Source organism: Chelonia mydas, chromosome 4, assembly GCF_015237465.2.
Source record: "Chelonia mydas isolate rCheMyd1 chromosome 4, rCheMyd1.pri.v2, whole genome shotgun sequence".
In the NCBI taxonomy this organism is placed as follows: domain Eukaryota; kingdom Metazoa; phylum Chordata; order Testudines; family Cheloniidae; genus Chelonia; species Chelonia mydas.
Genome location: NC_057852.1, coordinates 53,954,102 through 53,966,413, shown reverse-complemented (window position 1 = coordinate 53,966,413; position 12,312 = coordinate 53,954,102).

Here is a 12,312-nt window from a genome sequence, read left to right as displayed (position 1 = left end):
AGCACTTATGTCGGCAAAACTTATGTTGCTCAGGGGTGTGGAAAAAAATTACCCATCCCCCCTTATCCCCCAAGCAACGTACGTTTTTCCAGCCTAAACTCTTGTGTGCATAGTACTATGTTGGCAGGAGATGCTGTCCCACCAACATAGGTACTGCTGTTCATTTATGTGGTTTTATTATGTTGATGGGAGAGCTCTCTCCCATTGGTATAAAGCAACCATACAAGCGATCTTAGAGCGGTACAGCTGTATCAGTACAGCTGTGCCACTGTAAGCTTGCTAGTGTAGACATGGCCTCAGTAAAGATACAATCATAAAATCCATGAATTCATAAGTTCATGTAGAGAGGCAAGGTGGGTAAGGTAATATTTTTTATTGAACCAACTTCTGTTGGTGAGGGAAACAAGTTTTTGAGCCACAGAGCGCTCTTCTTCAGGTCTGTGTAAGCTCAAAAGCTTGTATCTCTTACCAACAGAAGTTGGTCCAATAAAAAAATATTGCCCTCACCCACTGTCTCTAATCTGGGACTGACATGGCTACACAACACTGCATATTAACTCTCTCAGAGAAATTCCCAAAACAGTCACAAGTATATCTTTAAAAATGTGCCCTGAGAAAGATGAGAGCTGGCTCAAGCTATGTAGAGGCGATTTAAACTGCCACTTCCTCACCTGCTGTGTGATCCCAGTGAGGGTGTTTGGGAAGGACCTGGCCTTGATTTGAAGAGCTGCAAAGCAAACAGGCAGGGAGCTCAGTTATGTGATCCTTTCATGGTTGCAACACAGGATCCTGCTGCAGAGTTTCTATTTTTATTTTTCTCTGGTGTTTTAAAAAAAAAAAGTCTGCCCCCAAAATACAGTCTGTAACGATAAAACAAAACCAGCAGCAAATCCTGCTTAGCATACTAAGCCACTTGGAAAACATCTTAGCATACCAAAACTCCCCTTGTAGGCATATGCTATGGGCCAAGTAAGCTGTGCAGCCCAGAAAGTATCTGAATATTTTCTTCTGGATTGGGCCTATAGATTTCTTCAGCACTTAACTCTGTACTGTTGGACTATTTTAGGGCTTAATGCCTCCTTCTGTCTATGCTGTGTGACAGTCACTACCGCACAAATCTCTCTGCAGTACCAGTCCTTCAATGTACAATATGTGGACAAACTGCTGCACTTGCACGTTGAAGTCAGTGGGGTTCCATGTGGGCATGGTTGTTTGTTGTAAAGTGCAAGATCAGGGCCTATATGAGGAATGTATGGTGATTAACAAAATTATGAGATGAGGTAAGGACTGGGGAAATGGATTAGATTGAAAGGATAGGAATGGATAAGGAGTGCTGCTGTGATAAGGGTAAAAAGAACATTGCTTTTGAAATACAGGAAAAGAAATGGCACGACTGTATGAAAAACATTTAATCCTAGGTATATCTAGGGGATTACTTATGTAAAGTTTCTCAAATGTGTGTTTGCAGAGTTAGGAACTTGTATAGCAGAAGACAAACTAACATTTCTGCAATTTTACAATAATCAATGAAAATGTAGAACATTACTGGGAAAAATAAAATATTACATTGATTCTTATTTTGAATACCAGGTTCGTGACTGGTACACATTTCAAAATACACAAAGTACTACTCCTGTACAGAGTCTGCATCCCATTCATGGTCCAATGGGAGTAGGTTGTGGTTTGGGAAGTAGGAGAACAGAAAAAATGCAAAAAGCATGGATTGAAGAAATCTGATGATAAAGAGTTGGTACAAACAGGAGAAATTGGGAATAAAAGGAACGGAGGAAAGTACAAAATAGAACATTTCTTGTCCTTGGGCACAACAGCTTGAGTGGATCTTGATCTGGAGTTGTTGGTAGTAGTAGCTTTTCTGTAGAAGAAGATGCCACTGCTGTTTTGTTGAAGAAAAGAGCAGATTGTGGAGGCTTGTGATTAGTGGCAGAACTGTGCAGAGAAGTCACCGTATGGCCTTTTGAACAGATAGAAGCACTAAAACCCATCTGCGATTAACTTCCCTGGATGTATATGGGCAATATCAAGATCTGTTACAAAGAAAAATCTTTCTTTGTTGAATGGTAAGATTTTAGCTGTTGTATGCTTTTATTGCTTGAATTTGGGGGAGGGGGGGAAGAGTTTGTGTGTGGGGGGGAAAAAGTTGTTTTGAGGATTGAAATGTTGAAAACTTTATTTCTGTGACTTTTCACACCCCTCTTTCTGTTGTGACTGTCTCATAACAATTACAATTAAAGTTACATCTTATGCAGATTATACCCAGCATGAATGGCATGTGTAGCCTCCATCATAGCGCCCTCTCCCACTATTTTTTAAAAAAAGATATGGAATTAAAGTAGTTCAAAATATATAATTCAGACTAAAAATTTGTTTCCATTTATTAGGACTAGGATTAGGACTAGGGCTGTCGATTAATTGCAGTTAACTCATGTGATTAACTCAAAAAAATTAATTGCGATTAAAAAAAATTAATCACGATTAATCGCACTGTTAAACAGTAGAATACCAATTTAAATTTATTAAATATTTTTGGATGCTTTTCTACATTTTCAAATATATTGATTTCTATTACAACACAGAATACAAAGTGTATAGTGCTCACATATTATTTTTGATTACAAATATTTGCACTGTAAAAATGATAAATAGTATTTTTCAGTTCACCTCATACAAGCTCTGTAGTGCAATCTCTTTATTGTGAAAGTGCAATTTACAAATGTAGATTTTTTTTTTTTGGTTACATGACTGCACTCAAAAACGAAACAATGTAATACTTTAGAGCCTACAAGTCCACTCAGTCCTACTTCTTATTCAGCTAATCGCTCAGACAAAAAAGTTTGTTTACGTTTACAGGAGATAATGCTGCTGGCTTCTTATTTATAATGTCACCTGAAATTGAGAATAGGCGTTCATGTGGCACTTTTATAGCCGGCATAACAAGGTATTTACATGCCAGCTATGCTAAACATTCATATGCCCCTTTATGCTTCGGCCACTATTCCAAAAGACATGCTTCCATGCTGATGACACTCGTTTAAAAAAACAACAACGCGTTAATTAAATTTTGACTGAACTTCTTGGGGCAGAATAGTATGTCTACTGCTCTGTTTTACCTGCATTCTGCCATGTATTTCATGTTATAGCAGTCTCGGATGATGACTCCGCATGTTGTTCATTTTAAAAATACTTTCACTGCAGATTTGACAAAACGCAAAGAAGGTACCAGTGTGAGATTTCTAAAGATAGCTACAGCACTCAACCCAAGGTTTAAGAATCTGAAGTGCCTTCCAAAGTCTGAGATGGATGAGGTGTGGAACATGCTTTCAGAAGTCTTTTAAAAGAGCAACACTCTGATGCGGAAACTACAGACCTCGAACCACCCAAAAAAAAAAAAAATCAACCTTCTGCTGGTGGCATTTGACTCAGATGATGAAAGTGAACATATTTTGGTCTGCACTGCTTTGGATTATTATCTAGCTAGCAGAACCTGTCGTCAGCATGGATGCATGTCCTCTGGAATGGTGGTTGAAGCATGAAGGGACATGTGAATTTTTAGTGCATCTGACACACAAATATCTTGCGATGCTGGCTACTACAGTGCCATGCGAATGAATGCCTGTTCTCACTTTCAGGTGACATTGTAAGCAAGAAGCAGGCGGCATTATCTCCTGCAAATGTAAACAAACTTGTTTGTCTGAGCAACTGGCTGAACAAGAAGTAGGGCCTAAAGTTTTACATTATTTTATTTTTTGAATGCTGGTTTTTTTGTACGTAATTCTACATGTGTAAGTTCAACTTTCATGATAGAGACTGCACTACAGTACTTCTGTGAGGTGAATTGAATAATACTCTTTGTTTTGTTTTACAGCACAAATATCTGTAATCAAAATAAATATAAAGTGAGCACAGTATGCTTTGTATTCTGTGTTGTAATTGAAATAGTATATTTGAAAATGTAGAAAACATCCAAAAATACTTAAATAAATGTTATTCTATTTCTGTTTAACAGTGCGATTAATCGCGATTAATTTTTTAATCACCTGATAGCCCTCCTTAGTACTTAATATTTTTCTGAAAACACTGCAAGAAGTGCTCAAGAACAATAGCTCAGAAACTTCGCCATTTTTCAAAGGGAGTTTCAAAGAGACACTTTTGCGCATTTAAAAATGATTTAAATTGCTTACCCTTAGGCTTTGCAGAATTTGATTTTTTTTAAAACATAATTTGTTATTCTTAAGAATTTTTGATTTTTATTGATTTAAATTTTCACTTGCAGAAGACTGGGTTTGAATAAAGTTTAAAAATGCTTGATTTTTTGTTTGTTTTTGTTTTCACATTTGCAGGAAGTTATGCGAGTCAGACAATTAACAATGGTACATGTTGAGATTCAAAAAGTTAAAGCTTTATAAATGTTGTTGGGTTTAGTATGTGGATGCTGTGTGGGGTTGATGGGCTGATATATACAGGAAATCAGACTAGATGATCTGGTTCCTTCTGGCATTTAACTCTATGACTCTAACGGTTAAAATACCAATTGTCAGCGTTACATGTCAAAATATCAAAGCAAATATCCTTAAATCAAACAAATTAATTCTCAAGCAGCATTTTTCTTACTTTGCCTATCTGTACATTTCAGTTATTAATAATGAAAAATATTTGTTCATCAGTTTGTGTGTATTTGGTTAAATCTGCTTTTACCAATATTTACAAATAAAAACTGAATCCTTCCCAGCCTACTGATACTTAGTGTCATGGGATGCCTCCCTCCAACACTCACCCTTGTATGCTGCATTGCACCCAGTACCCCTGACTGGTCTATCAGTCATTATCCAGTTAGGTTGGTTCAAAACATGCACCCCCTTCATGGGATCTGATTAAGACTTTCTACAAATTATAACTCTTTTTTTTACTTGCCACAGGTCAGCCCGCTCTGGGGCGATATAAAAGTAAGTCTACACTGCACACTTCTTTCAGGAGGTGTAGAGTATGTACACTGCATGCCCCTATAGCATGGCTATAAATAGCAGCATAGATGGTGATGTACTGCTTAGGTGAATAGATAAGACATGCCTGAATGCTGTGGCTGTGTACCCTACAGGGTCCTCTACTCACTCAAGCTGTGCCTCTCTGTCTACACTAGTATTTTTTGCAGTGTGATGTTTCACAGCTCTCTCCCTGCTGCTAGAGCCTTTCCTTGCCATCACCTTTCCCTGCTGCTGGCATCTTTCTTTGTGCTGGAGAAGGAGTCTTTGAGCTGCCAGAGCCTAACAGTGGGGAAAAGCTTTGGCAGTGGGGAAACAGCGGGGAACGACTTGGCAGCTCCCAGTGCTTTGACTTTCCCCACTGCCCCCCCTCTGCCAGAGCCTTCCACTGACGTGTAGCCACACAGTGTAGTGTTGAGGCAGCCTGCATTTCACTGCAGTGTGTAGCTATGCGGACCCCTACACACTTGACACAAGTGGTGTGCTGTGTAGATACAGCTTTTGAGTCCTGGTTCAGGAAACGCCCCGCCCCGAGGCTCCTTTCCTGGAGCTGCACTTATGTTTAATGGTCACTTCCTCAAAGCAGGAATCCCAAGCTCTCCTTCTTGGAGCTGGGTTGTAAGTTAGCCACTGTAGGACCTTAGCCAGGCTTCTCCCTCAGCTGGTCCTTTCCCCCCAGTTAATCTTCAGGCTCAGAGGATCCAGCAGGCAGCCGCTTTCTGCTGGTGTCTGCCCTGCTCTGTGGCCGGCAGCATTTATGCTGATCGCCTTCTCCCAGCTTATCACCATTTGGCTGGTTAAGAGGGGAGCCTTTCCCTGCCCACTCTGCAAGGCTCCTGTCCCTTACAAGACAAAGTGACAGGATTTCCTCCCAAGCACCACCTAGTCCTGGCACCACTTCCTCTTTCTCATTACCTCCTAGGTCATTGTGTATGTATATTGGACCTTTCAAAATCTTAAAGGGCCGCTTACTTGATGGGGTGGAATGACCACTAGGCACCATTACGCTTAAGTGGGTGGACTCCCTGTCACATATTTGGTATATTTTGTTGAGTTATAATTCCAATTTGAGAGATGAAAAGATTGTGTATTTTTTCTACATGAATGTGTACTTGTGTACTCTAGCTCTTTTGTTGCCTTCATTCTACAGGTGAGCATGGCATATGCATGTTACTAGTTACGTTGTTAAAACTGTGTGTGCAGAAAGTACTGTATAAAATACATTTTACTTGATCCTGCATTAACTAGTAAAAACAGGGAAAAGCTAAAATGCTTTTTTTCTTTTAATCAGATTTGACAGTGGTACCTATTTTAACCTTGGTTTGTCCATCAATCATATCTTTCATATTTTGAATGACTGTACAATGCATGGAATGCACAAGAAATTCTGTATGAAATCACGATACATTGCAGCATCTTTTTTAATATTTCAATTGACCTTGTCTGCTATTTAGATCTTACTTACCTTCAAAAAACTCAATAGCATCATTATCCTCCTCCTCCATATCTTACTCTTCCTTCTCCTCTTCACTGACTATCTAATGAGGTTCAATACCAAAGATCTGGCTTCACTGGCCAAAAGGCCATCAGCTTGTTTTGACAAGGAAGAAAAACTGAAGATCTGCAGAGTGGTCAAGGATGGAAAATGAATAGGTATCAATTTGTAGTGAAAATTATTTGTTGCTGAGGCACGTTTTGCTGCTACTGTCCACTTACAGTGTCAGTAATTACATATTTGTTAGTGTTTTCTGTTTTTTTCATTGATGCTTGAGTGGTGCTAAACACTTTTCTAAATAATTGCTTTTATGCTTTAGCTGTGGATTAGGATCTCACTGGCATATGCAAACAGAGATGAAATTAATAGTCCTCTGGCTGCTAACTAGATTAATGTACATTCGGGAAAGAGTAGTTTATTATCCTCGTTTTATGGTTTTTTAAATAGGTTGGATAGCGAGGTGTCCTCAATATATATTTTACATGGAACACAGTAGAAGGTATTGTGCAACCCTTCCTTTCCAACTGTCCAGAACAGGAAAATAAAAAAACAACAACCTGAAATAACTGTTGGGGACCTTAAAAATAATCTGACTTGTTGTCAAGTGGATGTTACTCATGATGTGCTTGTATTTCAAGATGTCTGTAAAATGGTGCTGAGAAAAACATAAAGCAAGCTGTTAGATTTATTCAGATTTAGGGGCTATGTACTGAGGTACATGCACACTGACGCTATAAATAAAAATACATGCCTTCTTTCACCTAAAATTTTTGTGTCTATGTTGACCTTATGCTCAAATAAATTTGTTAGTCTCTAAGGTGCCACAAGTATTCCTTTTCTTTTTGTGAACAGTGTAGTCATTCCTATAAAATCCAGCATTACTGTATACGTGGCCTCCATTCTGTACTATTCCAAGAAATGGAATTTAGGATTGCAATGATCTGTGCAACATGTTGATTTGCATTGTACTGACTGCTAGTCATCAGTCAGTAGTAGCTGCAATTTTTCGATTTCTGGTTTCTCACAAAAAAACCCAATCATTTCCTGCTTTATCCAACTTTCATAGCTTGGTTCCCATCTCCTGCACAGGTGTCTCCTGGCTTTTATGGTAATATACTTAATATGTCGTTCAATTTCCAGTGAGCTTGAATAAATATTTGTTCCCTGGACTGTGTTAGGAAATCACTCCTGGTTAGCTGTAAAATCATCCCTAATATAATAATTTCAGCAACAGAGAATAGGCTTTATTTTTACTTGGCCTATAGGATCTCAACTTGTGATTGTTTGAGAGAGCCTATGGGTTAGATTATAGATTTTAAGGCCAGAAGGGAACATCATTGTCATCTAGTCCAACCTCCTGCATGTTGCAGGCCACAAATACCTCACCCACTGCTCCTGTAATGGACCCATAGCTTCTGGTGAGTTACTGAAGTCCACTAATCATGATTTAAAGACTTCAAGTTACAAAGAATCTGCCATTTGCATTACTTTAAACCTTCAAATGACCCGTGCCCCATGCTGCAAAGGAAGGCAAAAAACACTCAGGGTCTCTGCCAATCTGACCTGGGGCAAAATTCCTCCCCAATCCCAAATATGGTGATGGGTTGTACCCTGAGCATGTGGGGCAAGACCCACCAGCCAGACATGTGGGAAAGAATTCTCTGTAGTAACTAGAGCAGGGGCGGGCAAACTTTTTTGGCATGAGGGCCATATCGGGTTTCCGAAATTGTATGGAGGGCTGGTTAGGGGAGGCTGTGCCTCCCCAAACAGCCAGGCGTGGCCCAGCCCCTGCCCCCTATCTGATTCCCCCCTGATTCTTGCCCGCTGACGGCCTCCCCGGGACTCCTGCCCCATCCAACCCCTCCTCTCATTTCTGACTGCCCCACCAGACCCCTGCCCCATCCAGCCACCCCTTCTCCCTGACCCTGACTGCCTCCCGCCACTCCATCCAACTCCCCCTCTCTTTCCTGACTGCTCCCGTGGAACCCCTGCTTCCATCCATTCAACTGCCCTCTAACTGCCCCAACCCCTATCCACGCCCCAACCCCTATCCACACCCCTGCCCCCTTACCACCACGTCAAACTCCCCTGCCCTCTATCCAACCTTCCCCCGCTCCCTACCCCCTTACCGTGCTGCCTGGAGCACCGCTGGCTGGCGGCGCTACAGCCACGCTGCCCAGAGCACCAGGACAGGAAGCCGTGCCGCCCAGCTGGAGCCACCTATGCCACTGTGCAGCACAAAGCACCGGGTCAGGCCACGGTTCTGCAGCTGTGCTGCCCGGCAGGAGCTCGCTGCCCTGCCGCCCGGAGCATTGCACCGGCAGCGCAGTGAGCTGAGGCTGTGGGGGAGGGGGAACAGCAGGGGAGGGGCCAGGGGCTAGCCTCCCAGGCCAGGAGCTCAGGGGCCAGGCAGGAGGGTCCTGCAGGCCAGATGTGGTCTGCGGGCCATAGTTTGCACACCTCTGAACTAGAGCTCTCCCCATCTAGTATCCCATCACCAGCCATTGGGGATATTGGCTGCTAGCAGTCGCAGATTGGCTATGTGCTGTCGCAGGCAATCTCATCATACCATCCCCTCCATAAATGTATCAGGCTCAGCCCTTAAGCCAGTTAGGTTTTTTGCCCTCACTGCTCCCTTGGAAGGCTATTCCAGAACTTTACTCCTCTGATGGTTAGAAACCATCTAAATTTCAAGCCTAAACTTGTTAATGGCCAGTTGATAGCCATTTGTTCTTGTGTCCACATTGGCACTTAATGTATGTAACTCCTCTCCCTCCCTGGTATTTATACTTCTGATGTATTTATAGAGAGCAATCATATCTCCCCTCAGACTTTTTTTGGTTAGGCTAAACAAGCCAAGCTCCTTGAGTCTCCTCTCATAAGATGGATTTCGATTCCTTTGATCAGCCTAATAGCCCTACTCTGCACCTGTTCCAGACTAAAGATAACTTTCTTAAACGTGGGGGGACCAGAATTGCACACAGTATTCCAGAGGAGGCCTCACTAGTGCCTTGTATGATGGTGCTTGTGATGTTGCACTCCATATGATTTTATGAAAATACGCTAATGAGTGTGAATATAATGTAACTGGAATATGCTTCATGAAAAAGGTCTCTTGTAAAATATTACAAAGCTTAATATCTACTGAGGGTGGTCATCCAGTTTATAGAAATGTATCTTTCTTGTATCTGAAACTAGAAATATGAAATATAATTCTGAGGTCCTCTTGTAATTATGCAAAGTGTGGGCCATTTATGGTGGTTTGGAATCTTGATGGCTCCCATCAACCAGGACAATTGACTGTAGATGGCTCTGTTTACTTGCAAGCCTTCCTGTGAGTGAGACCCGGAAGAATGAAGGCTTGGGGTCTCACAGGACATGTGACCATGTCACCTGGGACTGGAATCCATCTTAAACCTGGTGCTTTTCCATTTAGAAGGAGGGGTTGGGACCCAGAGAGACAAAAGATTCCTGCCATGTACCAAAACTATATAAAGGTGTGGAACAGAACAAAGGAGGCTGCAGTCATGAGAAATCCCCTAGCTATCACCTGAGCTCTAACAAGAACTGTACTGGGGAAAGGATTGGGCCCAGACTAGAAAGGAGTCTAGTCTGTGAAAAGAAAAGGAGTACTTGTGGCACCTTAGAGACTAACCAATTTATTTGAGCATAAGCTTTCGTGAGCTACAGCTCACTTCATCGGATGCATACTGTGGAAAGTTTAGAAGATCTTATTATATACACACAAAGCATGAAAAAATACCTCCTCCCACCCCACTCTCCTGCTGGTAATAGCTTATCTAAAGTGATCACTCTCCTTACAATGTGTATGATAATCAAGTTGGGCCATTTCCAGCACAAATCCAGGTTTTCTCACCCTCCCCCGCCCCCCCCACACACTCACTCTCCTGCTGGTAATAGCTTATCCAAAGTGACTACTCTCGTTACATTGTGTATGATAAACAAGGTGGGCAATTTCCAGCACAAATCCAGGGTTTAACTAGAATGTCTGGGGGCGGGGGGAGGGTAGGAAAAAACAAGGGGAAATAGGCTACCTTGCATAATGACTAAGCCACTCCCAGTCTCTATTCAAGCCTAAGTTAATTGTATCCAATTTGCAAATGAATTCCAATTCAGCAGTTTCTCGCTGGAGTCTGGATTTGAAGTTTTTTTGTTGTAAAATAGTGACTTTCATGTCTGTAATCGCGTGACCAGAGAGATTGAAGTGTTCTCTGACTGGTTTATGAATGTTATAATTCTTGACATCTGATTTGTGTCCATTTACTCTTTTACGTAGAGACTGTCCAGTTTGACCAACGTACATGGCAGAGGGGCATTGCTGGCACATGATGGCATATATCACATTGGTGGACGTGCAGGTGAATGAGCCTCTGATAGTGTGGCTGATATTATTAGGCCCTGTGATGGTGTCCCCTGAATAGATATGTGGGCACAGTTGGCAACGGGCTTTGTTTCAAGGATAGGTTCCTGGGTTAGTGGTTCTGTTGTGTGGTATGTGGTTGCTGGTGAGTATTTGCTTCAGGTTGGGGGGCTGTCTGTAGGCAAGGACTGGCCTTTCTCCCAAGATTTGTGAGAGCGTTGGGTCATCCTTCAGGATAGGTTGTAGATCCTTAATAATGCGTTGGAGGGGTTTTAGTTGGGGGCTGAAGGTGACGGCTAGTGGCGTTCTGTTATTTTCTTTGTTAGGCCTGTCCTGTAGTAGGTGACTTCTGGGAACTCTTCTGGCTCTATCAATCTGTTTCTTCACTTCCGCAGGTGGGTATTGTAGTTGTAAGAATGCTTGATAGAGATCTTGTAGGTGTTTGTCTCTGTCTGAGGGGTTGGAGCAAATGCGGTTGTATCGCAGAGCTTGGCTGTAGACGATGGATCGTGTGGTGTGGTGTGGTCAGGGTGAAAGCTGGAGGCATGTAGGTAGGAATAGCGGTCAGTAGGTTTCCGGTATAGGGTGGTGTTTATGTGACCATCGTTTATTAGCACTGTAGTGTCCAGGAAGTGGATCTCTTGTGTGGACTGGACCAGGCTGAGGTTGATGATGGGATGGAAATTGTTGAAATCATGGTGGAATTCCTCAAGGGCTTCTTTTCCATGGGTCCAGATGATGAAAATGTCATCAATATAGCGCAAGTAGAGTAGGGGCGTTAGGGGACGAGAGCTGAGGAAGCGTTGTTCTAAATCAGCCATAAAAATGTTGGCATACTGTGGGGCCATGCGGGTACCCATAGCAGTGCCGCTGATCTGAAGGTATACATTGTCCCCAAATGTAAAATAGTTATGGGTAAGGACAAAGTCACAAAGTTCAGCCACCAGGTTAGCCGTGACATTATTGGGGATAGTGTTCTTGATGGCTTGTAGTCCATCTTTGTGTGGAATGTTGGTGTAGAGAGCTTCTACATCCATACTGGCAAGGATGGTGTTATCAGGAAGATCACCGATGGATTGTAGTTTCCTCAGGAAGTCAGTGGTGTCTCGAAGGTAGCTGGGAGTGCTGGTAGCGTAGGGCCTGAGGAGGGAGTCTACATAGCCAGACAATCCTGCTGTCAGGGTGCCAATGCCTGAGATGATGGGGCGCCCAGGATTTCCAGGTTTATGGATCTTGGGTAGTAGATAGAATATCTACCTACATGCCTCCAGCTTTCACCCTGACCACACCACATGATCCATCGTCTACTGCCAAGCTCTGTGATACAACCACAATTGCTCCAACCCCTCAGACAGAGACAGACACCTACAAGATCTCTATCAAGCATTCTTACAACTACAATACTCACCTGCGGAAGTGAAGAAACAGATTGATAGAGC